General features: G+C 35.9%; 1 long non-coding RNA gene across 1 annotated transcript in view; it reads left to right on the top strand.

The window, feature by feature from the left end:
- Positions 1 to 763: 763 nt before the first annotated feature.
- Positions 764 to 6,899, top strand: part of LOC141371512 (uncharacterized) — a 76,998-nt gene continuing 70,862 nt past the window's right edge. The window contains exon 1 of the long non-coding RNA XR_012376511.1: positions 764 to 984. This is a non-coding gene — a long non-coding RNA (uncharacterized lncRNA). The remainder of the gene's footprint in view (positions 985 to 6,899) is intronic.

Here is a 6,899-nt window from a genome sequence, read left to right as displayed (position 1 = left end):
TGTAATTTTATACCTGAAGCATATATATTCTTACGGATATATTTAACATTTATGCCTTCAGAACATGTTCTATAAAATACATATTTAACTTTTATACCTTCAGAAACATAAACAATTGATATATCCTCTGATTTTGAAGGCTAACCCTCACCAGAATTCCTAGCTCTGCAAAGGATGTGGTTTATTCACTTATGACAACATCAATCATGTCCTGCAGTAACAACTGCAGGCATTATGTTGCCCAGTACTTTCCCTGTAATTATTTTTCAAGTCATTTCCAGAGTACTTCATAAAATATTTTTAATGCCACTATCTGGAAACAGAAATAAATTAATTCCATTTTTAAGGGCTTTAAGAAATGTCTCTTGATTTTAGGCGGAAGTTAATTTTGTAATCGCTACCTTTGCCAGAGGCACACAATGTAGCATTTTTTTTGTGGTTTGAAGAGAAGGATTTCATTGTTGCAATCTAGGAAAAAAACGCTATATAACAGTGAAGTCATTTTTTTTTTTTTTTTGGCTTGGGAGGGGGCAACAAGCAACCTTCCTGTTCCCTCTCCATATGCTGCAACTTTTATGTCTGCTTTGCCATCTATTCCATTAACATTATGATTAATGAAAGTCTCCAGAATTTTAAATACCTTGAAAAGTAGCCAATGCCTTCCCTTTAGAGGCTACGTTGAAAATAAACAACCATAAAAACAGGGTGATCCAGGCTTCTGAAGTCTTTAGACACTATCACTGCGATCTTTGTAGCACTGCTGTAGAAAGGAGGACAGCATTTCCCATTTCTGGCATTACGAATGACAACACAGCAACTGAAAGCAAGCATGAATTTCTGGGAGTAGCATTAGGATACGGGGCTCCTGCTGAGCTCACCAGATCCTTGCTCTGCACAGCTGCCTTCTCAGCTGGGGGTTTTAAATCAGCACAGTGAGAAAAGATAGAAATGACCATGATGCATCCTCCTCACTATGAGAAAAAGGTAACGTTCAATTAACGCTTCAGTTTTCTGTTTTCCGATGGATTTATCTCTGTCTTTTTTTTGGAGTATGTTTTGCTTTGGATCTTTTTTTTTAATTGGTGGTGTTCCTTTTCATTTCACAGAATAAAATGCTTAAACTAAAAATATCTTTGTGCTTGCAGTTGTGTGAGAAGGATTCTGAACTTCTCATGGCTTTGCTGAAATCAATAAAAAGTTGGAGAAATTACAGTGCTTTTAAGAAATGTGTACATGCACACCCACAGGGTATTAATGCGTGATCATGCTCACTTAGCTAGGCTTGCTTGTGGCAGAAAAACTATCACAATGGAAAGAGTAGAGCCTGTTTTAAAAGTGTTTCAATAAATGCAACATCTCATTTGTTGAGAACTCCTACATTTTCTGTTGTGTGTAGAATGGTGTTTACCATGGCGTTTGTTAATGGGAGTCCGCTTTAAGGCTGGTTTGAGTACTAACAAGAACAACCATAAAAAGAGTTAATTTCAACAAAGCAATATGCTTTTTATCTTCTAGCCCTAAAGAAATGTATTATCTTCATTTATACTTGTTACAAATTGTGTTTACAATTGCATACATAGAAATTAACAAACATGATTTTATAGAATCCTGTTCTCCATATAGTTACTTTGTTCTATGTTCTTACGGACACACCCACAAGCGTTCTTAGTTGGACTTATTTTTTTCTCTTTGAACAATTTATTTTTTTCAAGCCCAGAATGATAGGAGAAAACAAGCTATGTGATATGTGGACTAATGCATGCAGGTGTGAATGTATGTTTAACTGACTTTGGTCTTATGAATTTCCTCTCCAATTTCCATTAGCCTTCTGGTTGGAAAGATCAACACCTTTTAGCCTGAATGATATTCTTAAGAATGAAGTTCAGAGGTTGAGTGCTCATCAGAAACATGTCAATTTAGTTTTATTTTAAGATTTGAACCAAAATATTGATTGCTGCCACTTTAGTAATCACTCATTATAAAATCTGGTCAGCAATTCATTTTATAAACATTTATTATGTGCCAGGCACTGGGCTTGGCAACAAAAAGATAAGCATGTGGTTCTCACTCTCAAGACCTTTATAGCCTAATCCTTTTGATCAAGGAGCTACTTTTTGAAGAAGGATCTATTATTTAACTATATTGCGGTACAACTCGTGTTGGAAGAGAATTTTGCAAAATCTATTGAATTTCACTTCAAAGTAGTACCTAGTAGTACCTAGTAGGTAAATGATATACAAAGAATTAATTTTTACCTACCAAGGCAACAACTATTTATTGAATCACAACATTGTGCCAAGCACTGTTGTAAACACTTGGGAAAAAGCAGCAAACAAAACAAAGCCCTTACCATGGAGCTTACATTCTAGCAGGGACCAAAGATTAAGAGTTAGCATAAACTTTCACACTTGTTTTCAGAAAACTAAAGAGGCAAGGGTGACCCAGCAATTGAACTTATTGACTTGATACTGGAACAATTCATCTGGCCTACTTGGTTCTCTTATTGGATTAAGATGACCCAAAGGAAAAAAAGGAACTTCTATGAATCTTAGTATGCACCTTCAGAATACTTGGAAGTGACTTTAAAAATCAAGCAACAAATTGTTTGTTGTAATATTGTTCTTCTAAATTCTGTGTTAAGAAGACTGTGTAAAAGTCATTTTACATTATTCACACAGTGTAGTGATTTTAGCTTCCTGATGCTCCCGAGTGATCAAGTTTCTTAGCAATAGTTCCTGGTGTTCTCTCTTGAACCCTGAACTGGCAAAACATACAGGTTCTTAATGGCCACTGAAATTGCCATATCCTCTCATTGGCCTGCTTGGTTACTTGTGACACTGTTCACTGAGCATGCTTCTGGGATGCCACCATGGAAGGCATTTGGAAAACATTTATATCCCTCTCTTTCTCATTTTAGATACCTCATTTTTCTGTTTTAAGATTGTAGTGGAATACATTTCCCCAACTTGATATCTTTCTTGGTGTCTAGCTTTGTTTCTTTCCTGATTTCTATCTCATGTCCACCCGTATCTACTCTATTATCTATCTATCTATCTATCTATCTATCTATCTATCTATCTATCTATCTATCTAAAATAAGCATCTAATCTTTTTTAGCTCACACTCAGATAATTAAAATACATTTCTCCATTGTTACCTCTGTTATAAGAGTTGGAAAAATGAAGTTCTTACATTTCCAGGCTCCCTCACCATGAAAGTGGCCATATTGTTTAGTTCTGGGCATTGAGACATGAGCACCAACTTGCAACGAGGTTGATGAAGGATTTCATTTACCTGATATAAAGAGAAGACATATTTGGCATGGCTCCTTTTCCCTTTCTTGAAGGCAGAATGGGATGCTGAGAGTATGTGCTGTTATTTTGTCACCAGGAGGAGGCAGATTTGAGGAAATAACAAGAGAATTTCAGGTATGCTAGTCCAGCCATGCTAAAACAGCCATGCTAAAACAACAATGCCACTGGCTTTCCTCAAGACTCCTTGTCATGTCAGAAAAATAAACCAATATCTATTAAGTCATTCTCAATTGTGTTTTCTGTTATTTTTAGTGGAAGCATTCCTAACTGATACCACATGCATAAATAATTTATTAGAGATTGTTAAAGTTGAGCATTGTGTTGTAAAATAGAACACTTAACAGTAAAGGCAAAATGCAATTCTCATCTTCAAGAATTTTATAGGAACATTTTATGTAGTAAACAAATAGGAATCAAAAGACTTTCTGATATTCATCCAAGGTCTGAGACCAGTTTGCATAGGCATTTTTTTTTTTTACTGTTTCTTGGTGTTCATTTTATCATATGTAAAATAAGGGATTGCATTATTTCTAAGGTTCATTGGATGCCTAAATTACTAGCTTCATTAGAATAAAATGTATTTTGGATCTATGGATTTATAACACTACCTGTTGAATGATATTTTCAAATTTGTATTTCTTAGATACTTTGGACATGAAAGAAGTTGTACTTTTACTGTTCATCCTTAGGATTCTATACATTTTACATTGAAAAATTGGTCTCTGAGTATGAACATTTGATATGCCATTAAGCACTCTCTGTAAATCTAATTTATGTAGTTATTTACCTACTGAAATTAACATAAAATATATTTGGAAGCATCTTTTAGGAAGAATTATTCCCAGCACAACTCTATACAACCTCATCAATTTCCCCCTTTTTTGTGAGGACAAAATCCAGACAAAATAATTCCGCTAATATGAAGGTATGTCTGACACACTAGTTTTCTAGACTTTTTGTGACACGACTATGCAATTGTATGAAACAGATATTAAAAAGTTTCATTGATTGCAAGAAAAATGTTTTCAAATTGCTTTGGGAAGGCATAAAGTATAACAAATAAAATGTTACCATACCATTTAAAAGAATATATGAGCAATGTGAATTAAAGGAGAATTGATCATAAACGACATTAATCTCAAGGTCTATTTTATTTTTCCATTTCATCTTATAATAATAAGAGGTTATGAGAGTTGATCAAATTTCAATTGCTCTCACCAGGCTTTTTTTCTTTGTGGCTATTATAAGTTAATGTTTAACTCTGATTTGTAATTTGGTAGATATTGGAAACCAAGATGTGCCGAGAGTCTGCTACTGGAAATAGAGAATAGGTAAAACAGAGACCACACAGAAAGCAGGGAGCTGATAGCAAGCAAAAAGCTTTAAATATAGAAAATGAAAGAAAGAAAGAATAAATGAATGCAAGTAGAAAAGAAAGATGTGCTTGTATTTCTGTGTGTGTGTGCGTGTGTGTGTGTGTGTGTGTGTGTGTGTGTGTACAGGCAGGCATGTGGGATAATTAGGGAAGGAGAATGAAAATGCATCAATATAGAGATTGTGTCTTTCTTTTTCATGAAATGAAGAAACTATTGCCAGATAATTATCACCACCTCTTGTTTCCTGGAGTAATATGCAGCCCTTGAACTGGAAAGCCGATCTGATACTTAAAAATGAGGGGTTCTCCCTTTCTTTGAAGCCACATAGCATCTCTGGGTGGTAGTCGAGTATCAAACAAACAGAGATGCCTTTTCTCCCATGCTGGAAGCAGTCACCCCTGTTGCCAAGGAAACATCCTCTGGCAGCAAGGGTCACCTTTGGAGACAACCGGAAGACTTCAAAAGCAGATCAATAGAGAAACGCCAAGACCTGAACTTCCTCGTTAATGTTGTCTCCTATTTTAAATGTCATTTGCATCAAACACTTGCTTATGTGATTACTATGTACTGGGAAGTAGGAAGGCAAAATGGAACGTGTAGTAAGTCTAGCCCAGTATTTCTAAGCTGCGCTCTTGGAAGCTGGGGTTTGCAGAGAGATGTTGCAAGAGGGGGAATGAGCAGGATCAACAGCCTACATGAGGGATTGACATTCAAGTTGAAAGAGAGGAGCTAGGAACTGTATGTGACACTTCATTTGAAGAAAAGATTCAACTCATTAAAGAAACACGGAGTCTTTACTCATACAGGCACACGTGGCTATACTTTGTCTAAATTGGTGAAATTTTCATTTTAATTTCTGAAAATGTTTTGTCATATTAGGTTTGGGCAGGTTTTGTGTCAGTAATGCACAGTTTCACTTATTCATCCATTTGCTTGTTCTTTTACCAACTATTTATGATTTCACACTAGGGAGCCAGGTGCTTCTCTGAAAGTGAGAACTGAATATCACACAGTCCCTTCATTGAAGGTCTGGGGGACTCAATCTGGTGAAGAAGGTAGACATAGAAACAATGGAAGCACTTGCAGAAGGAACGGAGAGGGATCCTTGTAATTCCTCCTGAGAACAGGAGGAAAAGCTTTTGGGGAGAGAAAATGCTTTATTTTAGCCTGGAAGAATGGATAAGCATTGAGCAGGGAGCTCAGGACCGGAAGGACATTCTAAGCAGAGACAACAGCAAAAGCCAAGGACAGAGATGGGAAAGGCAGATGTCATCGGCGTTCTGTTGATCAAAGATCAGGATGTATTTGGCAGTGTGGACGTGAGGTTCAAAAAGGAAAATGGGCCTGGATCATAAAAAGTCCTTATGGAGTATAAAAATGTTTAAACCTTAATGTTAGTTTTCCAGATTTTTCCTTTCTAATGTTAGGGATAGCTAATGGGATTGCTTAACCCTCTAATAAATAGAGGACTAACTAGGTTGGTATTATTTTCTCTCTCATTTTGCAACCAATTATTTATAAATACCTCTGTGCTTTCAGAGGCTTAAGGGATGGGAACTTCTGTGACTGTTTATTATCTAAAGCAAGAATTGTGAAATTTAGGGATAAACCTCTTGCTATTAGAACTCACAATAAAATTTGATTTATTAAACTACAAATAATGGAGTTCTATGGTAAGAATTAGAATGACCTCCACTTTCAAAGTAACTAGTAGAATTAAACTGTCAGTAGCAATCATTTCTTAAAATCACATTATCTTTCTTTTTGTCAGAAAATTCAAAAGTGACAAATGCAGAGAGCTCTTTTGATTACTAATGTGTTATGTTTCATGCTGAAATGTACCTCGTTAAGTCTGCCTTTATGAGGGACAAGAATGAAACTTTGTGTATAAGAAAATTTGGAGGGTGGGGATGTTTGAGAGCTAAAGCTTTTTGGCATCATTTAGGTTAGCCACCTGTTCTAGCTTGCATTTGCTGAATAAATTAGATGCTCTGGGGAGAGTGTATGCAGCTGATTGGTCTGCCCTGTTACCGAGGCAACCATTTTTCTCTCTGCTCTATGACTCTGAAAGGGTTCATAACCCATTAGTGCTCCTCTGAGCAGGAACATGAGAAAATGCTTTTTTTTTCCTTGCCTTTCTTTCTTTCTTTCTTTCTTTCTTTCTTTCTTTCTTTCTTTCTTTCTTTCTTTCTTTCTTTCTTTCTTTCTT

This window comes from Callorhinus ursinus, unplaced genomic scaffold (genome assembly GCF_003265705.2).
Source record: "Callorhinus ursinus isolate GAN/ISIS: 27379988/994484 unplaced genomic scaffold, GSC_fseal_2.0 scaffold3, whole genome shotgun sequence".
Lineage (NCBI taxonomy): Eukaryota > Metazoa > Chordata > Mammalia > Carnivora > Otariidae > Callorhinus > Callorhinus ursinus.
Note: the sequence above shows the minus strand (reverse complement) of the source record. Positions and strands in the feature narration are given on the sequence as shown.